Source organism: Stegodyphus dumicola, chromosome X1, assembly GCF_044657685.1.
Source record: "Stegodyphus dumicola isolate Sdum_Otavi_A_Nest chromosome X1, ASM4465768v1".
NCBI classification, from domain to species: domain Eukaryota; kingdom Metazoa; phylum Arthropoda; class Arachnida; order Araneae; family Eresidae; genus Stegodyphus; species Stegodyphus dumicola.
The window spans coordinates 152,014,426-152,035,840 of record NC_140780.1 but is presented as its reverse complement, the minus strand read 5'-3'; positions in this window follow the sequence as shown (position 1 = coordinate 152,035,840).

The following is a 21,415-nucleotide window of genomic DNA, read 5'->3' as shown; positions in this document are numbered from 1 at the left end:
TTCTATAATTACATTACAATTTTCGTAATTGTAAGAAATATATATAAGAGTTTGGTTATTTTATTAAACAAAGAGCGAAATGGAACGTCAGCTCCTAAAATGTTTTATTGTTAAAATGTACACTGAAAACGGAAAGCTCTTGTAAAAGATATGAACACATTTACCTTAGCGGTGACCAACAAGCAACACTGACTCGTGTATTTTCCTGTAGAAAATTATTTGGCGCGTGCTGTACTGTAGGGAAAAAAGGTATTTTCTTATTATTTCGCGTATTAAAACATATTATATTAATTGGAAAAATTCCCTACAAGATAATGCTTTCTGATTTTTTTTATTCATTAAACTCTCCCACGTACGTCCAGCGTGGTTTCGTGAAATTCGGTACTGTATTGCTACAAAATTTCCGAATGTAACTGTACGTATGAAATCAGTATTTAAGAAAATAAAGTCCCTGGCTACTTTTTACCATTATCGCATACATTATTTTCATATCGATATAAAGATTCAAATGAAAAGTTTTACTAAACGAAATAGCATTTCATGTATTCCTTTACTTTGAAAAGAATTTCTCTTCTCTCTACGGAACTCAGTTAACTAATACATTATTAGTCGCTGATTTATAGATCATATCATGTTATGTTCCTAGTATTTATTGCTGTAATTTCAAAAGTCAGTTTAAGAAATGACTTTTACTTAATTAGAACATTAGATCCGGTAGCCGATTATTCAATCGCACAAACGCTATCCGAAATGAGATTTGTAGATAGCTTTGATGCAATTAATAATCAGCATAGCCTGATTAGTGTAACCAAAGGCGCCTAGAGAAAGAGCATAGCTCCTACTCTCATGATTGATTTCTAAAGTAACTTATGACAACGCTACAGAAAATAAGATTTGTGTTCGTTTGAGTTCATTAAAAGAGAATGAACACGAACGGAGACAGGAGGTAGTAAAATCATCACTGATTTCTTAATGAGGCGCAACGCGAAACGGAATTTGGAGTTTGCTACGAACACTAAATTGGAAAAGCATTTCTACTGGCAAAGGCGGTGAAACTTTTCAAGCTCACTAACCCAAAATTATGAAAACATTAATGCATTTCCTCCGTAACATCAGAGTATTTTTAACAATCCATCATTTTTTATTTTGCTAAATTTACGGATCTGTTCTTTATAAAATAATAATTAGATTATAATGCAAAATATGTCTCAGCGACTATCTGATAAATTATAGATATCGGTAAAGGAAAAAATTGAAAATTATTGGTTTTTAAAATTTATTTAATAGGACTAAAAAGTAAAATCCTGTGCTATTGCTGAAAAGATAATATATAATTTGATTAAGTAATAGAAAATCTATCTCGACTACTCTATTAATATTTATAAGTTTTATTTAAAAAATAAATGATTTTTTAAAAGATTATTCCTATCTAAGGAAAACTGTATTAAATTTATCATTCTTTAATTTTTTACATTACTTCTTGCATTTTTTTCGCTTTCATAACAAAAGTTTGGTTTACGTCATATCCTTAAAATAATTTTTCGCTTTTAATATACAGACACCTTACACACCTTTCATTGGCCTTAGACTATTTTCTTAAGATAGGATAATCTTTTAAAAAATAATTTATTTTTTAACTAAAAATTTTAATTCCATCCTTTCCAGGTTTAGCGTAAGAATTTATCAATTAAATGTTTATTTTTATTTCCTTCTTGTATATATATATTTCTGAAAATGAGCAGAATTTAATATTTTAATAAGTAAGTGATCTGATAAGTACACAGAAATTTATCAAAGCTTTTGTGTAATACGTTATTTCATATTAAATAAATGTTTTAGATATTATTTAGTAGTAGCTTGTTGGGAATGATCTTGGTGTTGCTCGAGAACATGACCAGCCCGTAGATTTCCGTAACGTCCAGGTGAATCTTGATCTCGTTTTAAAAGTTTACAAGGAAGAACTTTAAGACTCAACAATGACAAGTTCATAGCATTCAGTTGTCCTGGAAACTACTGAAAGACGTTTTCCCGAGGATCAAGGGACACTGTTATCTACTGGCATTTCAGTGAAGAACAGTCACATTGGAGCTGTTGTACCAGCAATTTTTTCTACTCTTATAAAGCTGTTTGTGTTAACACCACTAGTATTGATGACAAATTAAAACAATTTATAAGGCCTCGCGACAGCTTTGTTATCACAGGACTTCTTTTTCCAAAGCCATCATCCTGACGGACTCTTAAGTCTGTCCTTCAAGTTCTTGCCAGCAACGAAATTTGAGACCCAAAAACATATTTATGAGTGTCGACATCTTTTAAATGCTCTTTTCGACTCAATAGCATTACAATAGGTTCCAGCTCATTATAGAGGATAGGGAAGTGAGGGTGCAGTTTTCCCGGCAAAGAAAGGAACGACTGTCCTTCAAAACTCCGGAGATTTTATGAAATTCAGTTTGGCTAAGACATTTATAAATATGGAATTTAGCAAGATTCATGGCGTTGTTGTTTGACTTCTAAATTATACGTAAAAGCTCGGGGAAGACTTGGCAGTATATCATGAGAAAAGATATATTATCCTAGATACTCCTCGTGTTACAGCTGTGGCATCATTCCGTCTTTGAATTCAACATGATAGTCTTGATGCTCATTTCTCATTTCTTTTACATTAGACTCAAGAATTTTTCAGTATGTACTGTGTGTGGCTGTGGACAACACATGGCCAAAGAGCATTTAAACACTTTCTTTGTATTTGCTAGCTTTCATTATATTGCCGAGAAGTATTGTGAAACAAAACAGTTAATGATTTATGTGCCAAGAACCAGGAATTTTGCGAATACTTAATAGTATAATCAAGCAATCAGATTTTATGGTGTGGTATGGTGTATTTAATTATGGCAAAGCACACTAGGGCTATCTGCCTAAGGGGAGGGATGCCTTCGTGGAGGACTTTCTAAGGGAAACTGGCTCGTATACACGTTACACATGGGGAAAACCACGAAAACACCCATGCAGCCAGCCCGTTCGCGGGATTCGAACCTCGGACAGAACTACCAGTGTTCAGCGAGTTTACCGCTCGGCCGCTGGTGCGCCCTCAGATTTAATGAATTAAAGCTGAAGTATAATTCTAGCGAAATACGTTTATAGCTGTTTTATTCAGATTTTGTTTCATTGTTTTCAGCGATTATTTATATCAATATGAGCTTAATCTCTTGGTAGATTAGTTAAGTTTGATAAAACTTAAGGCATGCATGCTTAAAGAAAGGCATGTTTTCGTGGAGGATTTTCCAAGATGAATTCACCTTATTTTTGCATTACACATTGGCAAAATACCAAGACATCGTTTTATCAAACCTTTTACTTGTCTGGAGCAAAACTTAGCAAACTGTACATACCTATTTTCGCTTGAAATATTGGTTCTAGCTATGTACACCTTGCATGCAAACACAGAAAAAATGTTCTATATCTTTCGTTTTACTAGGACTATTGACAACATTTAACATGCATGTTTCGAATGCGTGACTTAGGATATATATTATATTTATATATTGTGTTATTCTAACGTAGGTATTCTGACACAAAATCGGACTTTTCTGTAAAAGCATATCTATTTTTTATATATATATTTCGATTCTACGACTCAAATTATGCCAAAGTGCCAAGTTTTACGAAAATCGCACGATTCGTTTTTAAAGAATTCGTTCTCAGAATTTTAGCTCTTCATTGTTAATTAAATTTGGTATATACTTATTAATATCTCTTTTTGTAATTAAACTTACTTGAGTCTTTCACAGTTCAAAATTTAGGTTCACTCCAAATAAAATTCGCAGATATTTTCTGATTTATTTTACAATTTGTAGTTGTAGTAATTTTTATAAATTTTTTGAAAAAAATATTTTAATTACAACCTACAAAATGTTCACCATCACCTTAAAGTAGTTGTATTTCTAGGCATGCCAGCAAAAAAAAAAAAAAAAAAAAAAAAATAGAGCTTTTTATTCAAAATTTCTAAAGATATACGTGAATTTATATATTGGTTCGTTTTAAAATTTCGCATATTTGTTATAAACGATAATAACGCCAAATGTGCTTCATGCACTTTGTTAAAAGCATTTGAAAGAATGAACGATGCACGTTCTTTTTCTCTAGTTCGCAATGAAAAAAAGCGAAAGGAAAATATGCTGTAAATTAAGAATTTCGTCGAGTGAAATAGTCTTGCCGCAAACCGAAAAAAGTGCGCCAAGATAAATTTGTAAGTTTTTCACCAAATTTTACAAAATTGAATATTTGGGCATAATTTGAGTCGTAGAATTAATATATGGAAAGAAATGTCGGTATGTCATTTCAGAAAACGTCTGATTTTGTGTCAAAATATCTATGTTAGAACAATGCTATGTTTAAATCTAATATATATCTCAGGTCTCGCTTTCGAGACATGGAAAACGTAAGTTAAATTTCGTCAATCGTCCCAGTAGAACGGGAGGTACAGAACTGTCTTTTAATTTAATTTAATTTATTTATTTTTTCTATGTGTGTGCATGTTGCAAAGTGTACTTCTAATTACACAGTTTCAACGCAAGAGGTAAAAAAGTATTTTAAATAAAAAATATAATTTTTTTAAGTTCTGATAGAGCAAAAAGTTCATCAAATAAAATGCTCATTAGGTTTTAAATAAATTGAATACAAAATGTTTACTACTTTTACTTGCAAAATTCACTAATATATTAGAGACTTAAATCAGTCTTCGATGCCTTTTATTCAGCGACTTTGGTAAGATTTTGATCAATTTAAAAAAAAAGATTACAAAACAAGATTTGAATGTTTTAACTGTTAAAGATTTCGTTTTGGACAAAACGGCACTCACTATCAACTTTGTAAAATTCCAAATTATCAAACTCATCAACCTCATAAACTTTTAGCACGTAAAGATTTGGAACACTGTGTGTTTAACTTATTAAAGCGTAATGGACATTTTACTTAATTACGCCTCTCTCCCCGCCGAGAACCATATAAAAGGTTACTTTTGCACTTTCAGAACACTTGAAAAATGCATATAGAAATTGCATGTTTAGGATGAATATTCAGAGAAGCGATTTCGTCTTGTATTTGACACTTAACAAGTTCATACCAGTTGTTCTAAATTGTTTTGCTAAATTGAAGTCGGGGTTTCATGCACATAACGAAGAACAACACGAAACTCCGTTCTTATAAAAAAAAAAGGATTTAAAATCACTGTTTGGATTACTTGAAATTTAAAACAAATTTAAGATTTAAGATGTAAGCACATTTTGTATTGTTTAAATATCTGAAAGTGATACAGTTTCAAAAGGCCTCAGTATGTGAATGCGTTTTGCTAATAATAATTTTTAATCCTTTTAGGTAAGTCAGGAAATTTTTGAAGATATGCTATGAATAAAAGTGGTATGTACTTTTATTTTAGCTCTTAATTGTACTTCCTGCCGTATATTTTTAGGTACTGTACAAATGTTTCTCTTTACACTATAATTACTTTTACAAGAAATACAGTAAATTGCTGTTTTTTTAACATTTCTTTTACAATCCAAGGTAGTTTCATACGTAAAGTTCTGTGTTTTCTTTAAATAATTTTATCTGTGCAGTATAATAGATAAAAGAATGTGACAAAAATTTTTAAAGGAAAATAAATATCCTTTAAGGATTTAAGATTATCAATCGATGAATTTTCAATGACTGGTTATTTTATTTAATTTAATTTAAAAAACTGAGTTTAAATATATAACAATATTATAACCCCAAAATGTCTGAAGCCGCAGAATACTAGTGGATTCTATTCTTGGTGATCTTATGAAAACTTGCATATGTTTCATAAAATATGCATGCATGTGAAATCATAAATGTTCACCTGGCTAGTGTAGCCTTTAAAACGTCTAATAATTTGAGTGCACAGCTTGAAAGCACTTCCTGAGCCTTTATTCTTCTCCCCGTAGACGTGATTGTGGTTACAGAAGGCAATTTCTCAACTGGGAAGTCGCAAAATAGGATTTTGTGCTGAAAGTAATCAGGTCAATCTCTTTCACGGAGAGCCCATTATGTAATGATGTGAAAATGTGCTTTCAGGAGACATACTGTACACAGCGCTTCTTCCCGACTAATTTTATTTTACTTCCATTATGCCTGAAAAGTTATTTGAGAACTAAATTAAAAGTTCGGAACTGTGCTTGCAAACTTGATTTTGGGTTATGAGGAAACATTTAATTGGCTAAAGGAAAACGACGTTATATGCACAACTGATTAGACAGGTAGGAGGAAAAAATCAATTGCTCAGTTTTTATATAAGAAAATCCAAAGTTTTTGCTTTCTGAAAGGAAGGCATTTTCTTACGACAGTGACGGGTAATCATTTCTTTCGAGACCGTTGGAATTATAAGTATTAATGTAATAAATTGCGAGCAGAAAATATGTATATTAGGTTAGTGAAGAAGTTCGTAGCGTTATGAAACGCTCTGGATTTTATTACATATCTTAACAAGAATATAATAATTAATCGACACAAGTAGTAATACGAAACGTTATTATTGTACTCCCAACAGTATACAATCACAACAACATTCCCGCCTTCAGCCAGCAACGCAGTCAGTAATCATCTGCCAACGTTGAGGAGGCAGCAGTTTTCATCACGGTAAAAGTATAGTTTAGGGTATCCCTTGGCAATTTTTGGCGGTACATGGATATCGATTTTGTGCAATTCTTTGACTCGTTATTTTGGCTTGCAAAGCAACTTTTTGCGCCAAAATCGCTACTTTTTGCGCCAAAAATCGCCGCTACACAAAGCCAAAATTACAAGACAAGCAATTGCACAAACTCGGAATCCATGTACACATCGACTTATTTTCACTTAAAAAAAAACCCGAATTGCACAAAAATGGCATTGCGCACTCCTTTGACTTTATCCATGTACACGTCGACCTATTTTCACTTAAAAAAAATCCCCGCATTGCACAAAAATGGCATAGCGCACTCTTTTAACTTTATCCATGTACACGTCGACCTATTATGATATTGCCATCTTCATATAAAATTTTCTACAAGTAAAGAAAAATTCATAATTAATCAGCATGAGAGAGACGAGTGTATTTAACGTATTACAAGTGCAGATATACGATTTCATGATAAGAAACAGCCTGCGCGATGAGGCGTTCTTTGTTTCAAGAACAGGAGGCTTTATTCGATATTTCGATTGGCGTGTATCTAATTTTTTCGATAGGCTGCTTCTGGCGTGTTTCCTATTCTTGTCTTAAAATTTCTCTTTATTAGTAATTAGGTGATATGTTTTAAAAAGCTGGTAAATTGTACTACATGATGTGTTTCGTGTATCAAAAGTTCGCTCTGACTTCCATATATATTTTACAACGTACAAAATATGCTTCATCTGAAACAGGGTTTTATGAAATAACTTTCTAATTTTCATTTTTGTAATTCTATCAACAAAAAAGTCTGAAAGCTAACATTTGCGATTTACGTGTATGCATTAATATCTATTTTCGAAGTGTATATTTTTCATAACATGAGGCAAATTTCTTGATATTTAGAACTGTATGCATTAATATCTATTTTCGAAGTGTATATTTTTCATAACATGAGGCAAATTTCTTGATATTTAGAACTGTTTGCATTAGCAGTAGTTTCCCTTTGAGTAGTATCGTATTTTGCTTGCACACTTGGAGTCTTTAAACTACACTTATTTGCTTGTAGTTTGTGGAAAATGTTTTCGAAAGTGTTTCCATTTTTAGTTACACACACATATATATATAGATATAGATATTTAATACTAGTATTAATTATTAAGTAATTAATACTAATTAACTAGATTCTGTGATATTACCTTAACGGTGACATTCAGGTCTTGCCAGTGTCACTTGCTTAACACTACTTTTCTCTGTACTGTTTTCACTATTTCTTTTCCTTACATTTTTCATTATTATCTTGACATTATCATCGCAGCTTAAGGTATAATGCTTTCAGCATGTGGTCCTTATTTATTCGATGTTCCAAAGCAAGCTTCCTTGCCATCGCTTTCATATAAAAATTCTTAAGTAATTTCACTTTCTAAGCGGAAAAAACTGATGTCATTTTATTATGTTTGTGTGACTCCTTTATACATCACAATAAGCTGAAACGCCGTATTTTATATGCGTCACTTATTTATGTATTTAAGAAAAAAAAAAAGATTGCTTAAGCTCTATTGCTATAAAGTAAGTTTTGGAATCGCATGTTCTCTTTCAAGCCATTCTAGGAAAATAAGGTGGAGACGTCATGCCATTTGACGCTGAAGAGTGTAAAGTAGGAAAACAACATTGCAAAATACTAATGCGTTAATAAACGCATACTAGTTTGCTTACAGAAAATAAAGTAGTGCGTGTTTATTTTGTTTTGTATTTTTAAGAGGTATTGGAAATTATTAGCGCAATCTTACAAAATGTAGAGGGTTTTTTCGGGTGGTAATTCTCAAACAGGAATTAAAACCAAAATTACATGCTCTGAACCGGTAATAATCATTTCGTTGTTTTAAAGGCAATTACTTAGTACACAGTTATGCCTAACCTATTGTTAATATGTCGTCAGTTCTTTCCCTCTGTACATCAAGGGAGGGGGAAAAGTCTGTTATTTGTAATCAACATTCTTGTTTTCATTCTTTCTGTGATCGTTAACAGCTTAGGCCAGGGGTTCTCAACCGGTGGTACGCGTACCACTGGTGGTAAACAAGAAAAAATAGGTGGTACGCAAAGAAGCAAAGTATTTTTAACTATTAAATTCAAAAATTAAGACCCCAGGATCCTGATTGAGTTTGTTCTCTAACACTAGTAAATTTATGCGATCTGAGCGTTTTTTCAAGAGGTGGAGGTGGTGGTGGTAGTAGTACTTTGTAGTGGGGGTACTAAAAGTTTTCAATTTTTGTTAAGACGGTACGCGTTTGTCAAAAGATTGAAAACCGCTGAGACAGTTGTGTGCTGGGCGTGTGAACATGTTCATAATACAGGAGAAATTTATGGTACCTGTGGGACATTAGTGCACACACGTAACCTAGTAAGAATATTTTCTATGGGTTCTATTTAAATTTTCACAACAATTTAAGGTGTCAGAATCTCATTACATCATTGAAATTCGCACTTAAATCTATGATCCTTTTGGTTTGCTGAATCCTTCATTTCCATCCGAATTCACACCAAGGTGTACAGCACCTTTTGTGCGAAATTAATAAAATAGACATGATGTTCATTAATTTTGAAGCTTATTGCAGTGCTTTGTGACCGGCATTGTTGGAGAGCATCTCGGAGGAGGGCGGTACGAGGCTCTTCCACCCGTATTCCCCTACCGTAACATCTCGAGAGGACGTTCGGCTCGCCATGTATTTTGAGTGCTCCTTTGCTGCACAGACACTATAACCTTACAAACAACCATGCCTTCTTCGGGATTCAAACCCGGGCCTATCGTTACGAAAGTCGGCATCGCTAACCACTATACAGACTCGACGGCTGTTACTACATACAAAAGGATTATACGTCGTGATTATTGAATGAGAACGTAAATTTAAATTTGTGTAGCAGATGTACAAACGACAGAGTTTCATGAAGTGTCTCTAAGCTGTGCGAACAGCTGCACCTTAAATCTGAGATTACGTCTTTGTCAAACGATAATTGCGCCGAATATTCTGTTGTGTTGAGGCAAATATGTTTCAAGGATGCCGACTAGAAAATTTAATTGGAATAATTGTTGGATTTAACATATGCTGTTGTGATTAGAGAGTTTGAAATCGAAAACAGTGGCACATTCTCTACCTGTGAACTTGATCGTTTAGTCTGTTATTTGGTAAATCAATTCATCATTAAATGAGTTGGAAACATTTATTGTTAACTGAAAGCATGTAAAAATCAATAATTCCCATGAATGTGACATTATGCAAAACAAAGCGTATTATCGTTAATATAATTTTATTTTGTTTGCGCAAGTTAAATATTAAACAAAAATGTGTTATTTAGATAACACCCCATATGTGCAATTCATACTTATATTGTTGATTTAACTGTCCTCAAATGACAGATGGTTCGCAAAGCCTATCTAGCTCAAAACTGAAATGTCTGGAGGAATGAATGAAAAATTCTTTCGTCAGCTTCCCCTTAATTAACACGGTGTAAATTAACCTCTTGGAAATCGATTTAAAAGCTGCACTGAAAAAGAATTAATATTAAAGCTCTGCGCATTTAGTAATTAAATGTGAAGGTTTAGTATGTTTGTGCCTTTTAAATGAAAAATTAGGTTCTGAAAAATGAAATATTGTGTTACTTACTTCGGTAGTAAGGTTGCTATAATTGTGGTTTGTATTATAGAAGATAGCGGTTCGTAAAACATTAACATAATTTATTTTATGTAATAAGTATATTATTATTATTCCCAAACATTACAAGTTCAATTTCATTCCTTCCTTAAATGTTAAAAAATGACATCAAAATCATTTATGGATAATAGCAGCGAATTAAATTCGCGCGTTAATGATAAAAAACCGCTTTTAGAACTAAACTGAAGAGCTGGATTGGATTATTTGATCTACAGAAAAGCACATAAAAGTTACCTGCCTAAGAAGGATGATGCCTTTGTAGAGGACATTTTATGAAAACTTAAGGATAACCTGACCACTTAATCGCAAACTTTTAAATTGATGGTATCTATCATTCATAAATACTGGAAACATTTGTGAATAAATGTTTATTTAAAAAGTAATTCAAGTGAGAAACAGTTTTAATTTTGGAATGCTGCAAAGTATGTGTAGCGTTTGTTTCAAATTTCCAATCAGAGGCTCTCAGTAAAAACAGGTTAAAATGTCTGCAAGATAAAGAAGAGCGCACATTTGCTTGGTGGTAAGATGCTTGGATTCTACGGAATAGACCCCCTTTTAATCATAGGTTCATTTATCACCTTTAAGGACACTGGTAATTCATGGACAACTTATTGCAATGAAATGGGTACGCTGGTTAATCTGGAAAGTTGAAGTGATGTACTTTAAACTTTTAAAAGTATTTTAGCAATATTTAGTGATGATTTTGACATCTGACAAAACTAAACGTCTGGCGTTAGAGACGTTTACTTAAGCAAAAAAAAAATTGGCACTTTTTCATTCTTTAAACTTTAGGTGGCATTTCATTCTAGATGGCTATTTTATGATAGCGGTTTTTTGTATTTCCCTATTTACTATACATCTGCATGAAGTAGAAGACAAGTAATGCGGCAGTTTTTGTCAGATTTCTAAGAAAGAGGAAGTAAGATAATTCTTAAAGTCTGTGCAAGAGACACAGACATTAAAAAGTCAATTCTGAATCTTGGTTAATTCTGAGTTTATTTTTAAACTCTGGGTGATAAGTACATGGCTTGTACAAGCCATTTGTGGGAAACTATGTGAAGGTATTTTGCAGGGAACAAATTTCTTAAGATTTCATCATGTGTGTTCATCATTCTATATTAATCGTCTTGCAGGACGAAATGATAAGAAATCTTGTTTTATGAGTTAATCATATGGGATTATTGTGTGAATTGAGTAAATATACCGGATCATTATATTAATTCTTAACGGATTCATCATTTAAGTTGATCTTATGGAATCAATATGTGAGTTGATATTATGTGAGCATTATATGATCTTATTAGAACATAATGTAAAATGTATTATATAGATGGAATTTAGTCTAAAATATTTTTCAGTTGCAAGGGAAAGAATGCACTTATTCTGTGTTTAAATTCATCGCTGAAACAGATTGCAAACATTGCGCTTATCAAAATAAATAAATGAGTCGCCCAAGCGGGATTGTGGTTAGCGATGCTGACTGCTGTACCGAAGGGTTCGAAACCCGGAGAATGCATGGATATTTGCGAATGTGTAGTGTCTGTGCGGCATTGGGGGCACTGTAAACTGTCAGACAAATGAGATTAGTCACAACAGTTGCAAAATAAATAAAGTCTTGAAGTTATTAACAAACCAGAAATCATAATTCATCAGCTAAATGAAAGAACAACTAAAAAACCTTTGATGACATAATAAATGAAAATATTTTACATTTATAGCCATAAAATACCTCTAGTTGATGATTTAAGATTTCCATTCATGAAACATGAATCTAGAACTGCAAGATTACTGACATCAATATCCTTAAGCGAGCAAGCAATCGATGAAAGGATTTTCATTTTACTCTAATTTCACCTTTGTTTAATATCATCATTAAGTATTTCCGTACGTTGTTATTGTTATCGAGATTGCTCTCAGGCGACTGAAGCCAACTCAGGACATCCTCGTTTTCCTCTTAACCAAGATCAATTTAGCCCATTAAAAAAATAATGTGCTCCCAGTTTCAGCTTAAGGATTTGGAATTAGTTTAGCATTGACTTAAAGGAAGTGATGCTAACCCTCTTTGAAAGTATTTTAAACTACGCATCTCTGTTTTGATGGTTCATTGGAAAACAAAATGTGCAGTGTTATTAAAGTCCTGTTGATTTGACAGTCGGTTAAACAAAGATGAAAATTTTAAAACCGGAGTTACTTAAGATTAAAAATTAGTATGAGTCAAAGTGTGATGCCTAAAACGTTTTCTGCGTAAACTTTATATTTGATGCAAAACAGAGCTCACAAGCGGCTGAGCGGTAAAGTCGCAAAACACTGGTTGTCCGACCTGGGTTCAAATCCTTTATTTGTGGAAGTTAAATGTTTGACGCATGACACGTCAGAAATGAGCATTTCTCTTACCCGCCGGCCGACGTTAGCAGAGAAAATGCAATTGGAATCGTAAATCAAAATTATATGAAAAAAAGATTAAGAAAAAAAATGAAAGTTTTCAGATTTTAAATTACGTCCAAAGGGGCTTTTTTTAACGTTATGTGTGTTACCTTTAGTTACTAAATATCATGTTTTTTGCACTTAAACCATAAAATTCAGTTCAACAGCAATAATGTAACATAATTTTAAAATGAGGATATGTTTAGAATTTCCGATACACAGCTCCGCGCACTGGAGATGAAAAGGATTTTTTCCTCCGTAGTGTCTTGCTGTTGCTCGCTTTTAAATCATTGAGTATGTTAATCCAAAATTCTTTAAAGTTTTACAAAATATGAAATAGATTAATAAAACAAATTCCAAATTTCAGCTTCCAGGTGTCCATATTCGCGTGGAAACGTACTTTATTCAAAATTGGATAGCTCTAGGTAACGTTGTTTTATCACAATGCGAGAAACCTATATAAATTTATGCAGATTCTTCATTATTTAATTTCTTTAAATATAATACAAAGCGATAATATTTGGTGGCAACAATATGAAAAGGGAATCGAACATTTATAGTGAACCAACGCAAAATGCAAAAACGAAAATAATAGTCCTTCAGGGAAAATTGCCACTTTGGACTAAAATTTTGTACAGTTGTTCTAATGCACATTGAAATTGTTCAAGTTAATAAAATTATTATCTGTCATATCATTTCCCATTTTGTTCAAACTTTTAAATCAGTATCTTAAAATCTTTATATTTAAATTTCAGCTTTTTATTATCATATCTAATTTAAAGTCCACTTAATTTGAAGAATTCTCCCCCCCTCTAATCATGTAAAAAATGCATGGTCTCCTTTGACAAAAATATGCTGCCTCTTGACAACATGAGAGAGTAAATATATAGGAAATCCCAACACTTTCCACATTTTAAAATTCAAATTCTTAGGTGTATAGTCTGATGAAAGAGATTTTTTTCTTTCAGATTTCGTTGATTTCGTACATTAAACATATGTTTTGTGTATCATTTCGTATATCATGCCAAAGCACATGGGGTTTATCTGCTTTAATGCGTATTCCTTCGTACATGATTTTGAAAGGGACACTGGTTCGTATTTGTACTATACGCAGGGAAACCTCAATAGAGTCCGCTCGTTCGCCGAAAACCAAACTCGAAAAGAAATATCCATGTTTGGGCCATTGATGAGCATTTCGTTTGGTTTGTTAAAAACTGGTATTTTAAGAATTGCCTTTCTAAAATACTTTATCAACACTTCCATAATAATAGGTTACAATGCGAGCAATTAATTATCATACGTATGCTTAAAAGTGGCACCTGATCCCAGGTCTTGGAGGATTTGCGAATTAGGTTTTCCCTGAAAAATCGAAAAATAGTCTTTCCTGATTTCACGAAGCAGTAAAAAGAAATTTCGTTGGGAATTAAATGGATAAATTAAGCTACCTCCTTGCTAAAAGTTTATTATTATATTTTAAAGAGGTAGGTAAGTATCATCTTCTGCAGTTAAAAAAAGGGGGGAGGACATGCCAGCAGCGACTCTATTGTACATAACATTAAAAACATACACAGTTTGAATTTAATTAGTGCGATATGGGAAGTCGCTTTAGACCTCTTCGCATCATACATTTTTCTTTCGTTTCTTTTCCTTTCAAGCTGAAATGTGCTTTCTTGTGCCCCCCACATACTGGATTTGTTCTGTGCTTTATTACATTTTGAGCCGACTATGCTATTCACCCACATCCTTTTTCGTGTTTTACATATTGTCACCTCGTGTGTGAAGAATACGATGAAAGAGTGAGGCTGATGAAAGAAATATTCTACGGTATTATTCAGATTTTGCATAAAATATTTGCAATTAATATCCGGTACCCGTTCGTTTAGTTGAGCGAGAGTAAATTCTGAACATGCAATATTGAAGCTGAATTTTTATTCTTTTAAGTAAAGAGTGTTTGTTACTCTTGCTCCTCCTTATTTCTTCTGTCTTGCATACGTATGGAAATAAATTCCGGTTCAAATACGCTTTTCCTATTCCCTTCCTTTATTCTCCGGTTTTTCTTTCTTGCACTTAGGAAAGATTAATTAAATAAGTTCTGCACTTTCCCAGAAGAGCTCTCTAAAAGAAATATAGCGTCACGCAATTTTAGTCATGCGAAATCAGCTTGAAAGATGATAGATTTACGAGAGAAAAATCCTTATATTTTCCTGGAGGGTAAATAGCCGAAGAAGTAACTTAAAAATTCGTGAGAAATAATCTTAAATTTTACTTTCATTGTTTGCAAATTGCAAGAAAGTGTGCTTATCACCGCATTTCACTTTTCTTCGCAGCCTTTGGCAAGCCTCTTGTTTGCTGTTTTGTTTGTAAACAATCCAGCTTTGGAGGCAGAATTGAATAGTTAAGGAGAAATGTGTGTGTGTAGTCAGTCGAGCATCTCATGATTCTGCAGTTTGAGATTTCTTCTACTTTTGCTCATTTCTCTTCTTTTTGCTGTCTTGAACGGACATTTTCAGTTTACTTTTCCATGTTATCCATGTTTTATTTTGCATTTATCATTTTATTATGTTCGATGTTTCAACAGTAAAGGCATTTGGTCGAAATGCTAATTGAATGAGAAGGCTTTTTAAAAAAAAATGCCTCATCTCTTTTCCTGATTTCTTAGCCATAAAGTTTTAAACTGTAATGTGTATTTTACATAGCTCTTGTTATTTAGGTACAAAGCTTTGGCTTTATGTATTGCTAATAAAGTTAAAATCAAAATATCAAAGATAAGAAGTGAATTAATTTAATATGACTAGCGCAATTAAGAAAAATTGCTCATACACGTTTATTCCTCAAATGATTTCTACGTTTTTCTTTATATCTACAACTGACAAAAAGGTGAAATTTTAATATTTGTAAATAAACTCCGAAGTAAAGCATTAATAGAAATTATTTCTTAATAAGTATTCACTAATTTTTTAAACTGAATTTTAATTTAATGGTTTTCCGCAAATACTATCCTAAGAATGAATTGGTAAAACTTTGCCCGTTGTTCAGGTTCAGACATGTTTAAGTACTGAATAACTTTGTTTTTTAACGCTTGAATAAATATCTTGTTTACAAATATCATGTAGCAATGTAATGAAGTAAGATGTCCTTCGTTCAGTAAATGAATGATGTTAAATTAAGGAAAATTCTGCATTGATATTAGTGATAACTTCTTGAGTTACCTTTTTGCATATTTACTTATCGGTGATGTAATTAGATTAACATTTCAAACTTAGTTTATTTAAAAAAATTAGTAAATTTGGCGTAATACTGTAGCGGGAAAATGGTATTATTTTTAATATTTGTATCTTCGGGGCCCGGGCGATATAGTGGTTATGGAAGTTCACTGCGATACCGAAGGAGACCCGGGTTTGAATCTCGAAGAAGACATGGACGTTTGTAAATGTATAGTAGCTGTGTAATATGGTGGCACTCGAAATATATGGCGAGTTGAAAGTCCTCTCGAGAGGCTGGGGTAGGGAAAGAGGGGTGGGAGACCCTCGGTCCCGTCCCCCTGGGTTGCTCACCTTCAAAATTGGGGGTAAGAGCTGAACGAAGTCGTACTGTCCTCTACATGGTGCTCAATACTTGCGAACAACAGAAGCAGTCTTCCTCTCTTCGCCACTTTGAATTGCGTGAGCTTCTTCTGATGTTACTATTAGAGAAGTGAGTTAAGTCACACCTATTTGCATATTTACTCATAAGATTCTGCAACAGTTACTAATACGCCCAAGACTTGCTGGTTAAAATTTAAAAGTGAGTAAGGATGAGGATGCCTAAGCATCTTTAGAAAAATGTCAAACTTATTTACGTCGTAAAAATCAGCTGTTCCGTAACTCATGGGATATTTTGTGTGGAAAGCTAATATTTCTTCCTCTTTAGTTAAAATCAGTGTCTTCTAATTTGATTTCTGATGTTTAAAATATAATTTCCTTATTTTTTTTTGTACCTAGTTCCTCAAAAATTTGAACTTCCATATCAATTATTCCTTAACACTCATTTTCTCAAATGAGACGTTAAATGTTTAAATATCTTTCATCACATTTACAGCTCGTAAATTTCGGGACCAATTTTGTTTTCTGCGCCATACTTTCTTCAAGTTGTGCGATTAAAACAGGGAAATCTTCAGCGTTTTGTTATGTGTATAGTTTATATAAAATTGTACATAATACTTATTATGTGGTTTTAAGATGTTACACTGAACTTGTTGCTTAGCTGTATTAGTTTCTGCATTATAAACGACCTTACATGTAATGTTGATGAGGACAACTGGCAAATATTATTCCTTTCTGGAGTTCTGACGTATATATAAACTACTAAGTTATTACTTATGACTTTAATGTGTATACGTATTTATATAAATTGCAGAAATTTTAATCTGCAATTAAAATTACCGTCAATTATGTCTACATTTCAGTATCAACAGAAGCATTTCAAGGACTGACATAGCAAGTTATAAGTGTGAAGTTTGTAAATGATATTTTGCATGTTATAAGCATTACAAAATTATTTCCTGTAAGTATCGTGAACTGCTTTTTGAAGTGAATGAAAGGTCTTTCCCACCCAGCAGGTCTCAATAATCTAAAGGTCTTTTATGCATAACAGTTGGGTCACAGGCATAATTTTTATGCATAATAAACGGTCTTCTCTCGCGCGCCATATTTCGATAAGCTGCATCACAGGCATAGCTGTTTCGCTTTGCTGGAATAACTTTTCGTGTTAGATGACTATCTGTTATTTGTTAGACTCTAATAACAGTGACTAGTGAGCACTTATTGACAGTGTACATCTCTTGCGTCAGAAGCGATTGTTTTCGATATAAAAGGTGTCGACAAGCTTACTAACAAGTATTGAAATTTTTATAATATTTGCTGTTCTTTGCTAAAGAAAAGTATTTAAAAAATTTGGCAAATAATGGGATAGATACGCAATTAATAGCCGTCGAAGCGGCGGAGGGTAGATTTTATGGAGAGGATTGCATAAAGAAATTAGTTCATATTTATATTGCGCATAAGCGAAACTTGACAGAATTGCCATACAATCAGCTGGTACTTTTGAAAATCGAATATCAGGCGAAAGTCCACATTTTCAGAGTTTTTTTTTTTTTTTTTCCTGTTCAAATAGAGTAGACCTTTCCTAAGAATTTAACTAAGATATAGCTTTGTTGCTGTTGGTTTTTGGATTTTCAGTTAAAATTATGAAAAAAGTTGATGTGTTAAATTTATCCTTTACATTTTGCTTATAACTCTAGATGCAAGTCTAAATTGATGATTGAAATTCTTATGTAACCCAGCGTCTTTATTACAACGCTATAAAATCTTGATCCTTTTTTTTATATACTAATCTGTTAAGGGGACTCTGTATCCCCAAAATCAATGAAATTATCGATTTTTCAATTTTTTGCTGAAAAAGTACCTTAATACACTTACTAAACTGAATAGGAATTTTCAAATGATCTGACGATAATAAATGCTATAAAAAGGTTTTTAAAATTTTGACACCCCTTTAAATGCCACACCCCCTCAGTGTTTATTTTTTTTTTTTTTACTTCTTAATTTTTTTCAGTAACTTACTAAAAATCAGTGTAAATGAAAAGGAGTGTAATTAAATATGACTCCAACTATCAAAAAACTCTATTTATGCGTATATACTGATTTATTTAAATATAAATTAAAGTTGGAAAAAAAATTTTTTTTCACCGTTAAACTGGCAAGTTTATATATTTATATTGAACTCAGCAAATAAGTTTATATGTATTATCAGTCAACAAAAATGTTATCTTTATTCAAAAGTTGAAATTATCTGTGTTTAGATACGAACAGAAAGAGGTGGTGTAATGAAAGTGATCAAATTTCTGACCATAGCGTTATTGAAATAGTGCTGGAACAAACATTAAACTTTTTAATGAATTAAAATGCACATAAATTAATTTAAAATGGAATTTATATACGAGAACAAATGGCTAAAATAGAGATTGGTGTATTTGGTGTATTTAATTATGGCAAAGCACACGAGGGCTATCTGCCTAAAGGGAGGGATGCCTTTCGTGGAGGACTTTCTAAGGGAAACTGGCTCGTATACACGTTACACATGGGGAAAACCACGAAAACGCCCATGCAGCCAGCCCGTTCGCGGGATTCGAACCTCGGACCGAACTACCAGTGTTCAGCGTCTTTACCGCTCGGCCGCTGGTGGGCCCTAAAAATAGAGAAGAAATCACATAAGCTGCTGAGTGGTTTTAAATAAAATTTCAAATTTTGCTTTTTAAAAAATGAATAAAACGACAAATTAATATTATTAATAATGATTATAAGCGTTTTAAAAAAAATATATTATAATTAATTCATGCATTAAAATTGTTTTTGAGCGTGTTTTAAAAAACAAAAACAGGTAAAGGAAAATTCTACTTGCATTTTATATTTTTGCAATATTTCTAGCCAGATGAGGTTTTAAACAAAAGCTTGTAATCTATATTCATATTAACGAATTGAGCAGTACTAAGTTTTATTATAAATATATATATGTATTGAAATTCAGTAATAAAATTTTTAAGAAATTGGAAATGATTTAATGACCGTCCAGACAGTTTAGATTCTTTAAACTGCGATTTCTCAGTTTGCAATTTTTTAATATATCCTTTTACTTAAAGTCCTAAAACTTGTTCAGATATGGACCAAATTATTTAATAAATTTACTGCTTATTTAAAATTATATACTAAATAGGGATTTGAAAAATGGTGAACAGAAAAATTACTGGAAGTAAAAATGTTTCTGAAATCATATTTTTTTAAAGTTTTTATATAAAAATGTGCTTATTATTTTTTTTTCTCAGAAACTAATTCATTAATTGAAAAATCGATCCGTAAAGTTATTAAGAACACTATTATGAATACAATAAAAAATTTGAAGCAAAAATTATTGAAAATTGTGGAAGAAGAAATAATTTTTAATTGTTGAATTTTTAAGAAAAATTCAAATTAAGCAAAAATTAATAGCAAAAAAAATTTTTTTTCAGCTTAATTTATTTTGTCTCATAAGACCACTTAATATTATTCATAAAAAGTAGATGAAAGTGCTTAAATAAAAAAAAAATCATTCAAAAGGTACCGAGTCCCTTTAAGAGAATTTGGAAATGAAATGAAACTGTATTAATGTGTGAAATTCTGAATTAGTTTCATACTCGTTTTCGTCATAAATATGAAATCGCACATGTTAACTCTTTTTTTTTCCTAAATATTAATTTCCTTAAAATATATATTTCCACATCGAACATTATTTTCAAAGATATTGCATAGACTGTTAAGTTCTTTCGTAGAGGGAAAAGTCATTGCTTTGAATATTTCTATCACTTGCAGAAGTGTCATTTGCATGAAACAGTTTAATTCTAAAAAGTTTAAAAATAAAGTTCGATAAATAAAGTTTCATCTAACAAGGTTACCGAACTTTTAACTGCTGTAACTTCAGAGGTCTAAATTTATAGAAGCTTTGTTAGTGTTAACTAAAATATACCCCTTTACTTGCATGATGTCTTTCAAAGCTGCTCCCGCTGCAGATCGACCGATGCGTCTTTAAACAGCACTTAATTATACAAGTCCCGTTCCAGAAGTTGACGAGTGAGAAGGGTGAGCTGGAAGGAGTAAATGGTTCGATTATTCTGCGATGTATCAGGACGCCAGTTAATTGCTGCCAGTGCAATAAAGAAAATGGATGAGGCATAAGATTGGATGGAAAGCGGATGTGTGGTAAATACTATGCGTCGATCGCGGTGAATTAGTTGAGAGCGAGCAAATAAATGCAATTGTCATTAACATAACAATACATTGTTTTCATTTATAGTTTGAGGCATATGAACGGTGTAATACCATATTTAGTTAAGATGTTTAAAAAATTAATTATACAGTTTTATAATCAATGGTGTATCTCTTCTGTAAACTTGGCATATATATGATCACATACATTAATGGTGGAACTACTCGGGAATGCAAAAAAGTTGAAACTGCGAAGTTCAAAAAAATGTGGTTTCGTTGAAAGAGAATTCTGAAGTGCAGCATTCATACCATTTTTTCCCCATGAAGTTGACTAGTATGCTTAGAGCAGAATTCGAATTGGGGGATAGATCTCTGGAGGCTTGCGCAAATATTATTAGAAATCCTAAAAGTGAAAGTTTTAGTGCATGATTAGGTAAAAAGGTGTGTTAATGTGTGCAGTTATTACGTATCTGTTATGGTTCTTGTCGCCGAATACGATTGATGACTGAGTGTCTGAAGCCAGGTTCTGGATCTACTTTCGGCGGTTATAAACGGGTTAGCTGCGCGAGGTTTTGTGATTTTCCTTTATTTGTACTATAATACGGGCTAGTTTTCTTAGAGTCTTCTACGAAAACATTCCTCCTCCTAGGCAGAAAATTTAGTGTGTGTATTTTGTAATCCAATAAATCATTCCAGTTCAAACCGATCTTTATGGCGTATGTTATTGTGAAATGTTTTATCTGTGTTCACTGATTAATAAATGCGTTAGTTTTGTGTTTGTAAATACATTTTAATAGTTATTTACTTTGCATAGAAATTCCGCAAAACATTTATAAATAAACTGCTGTTTT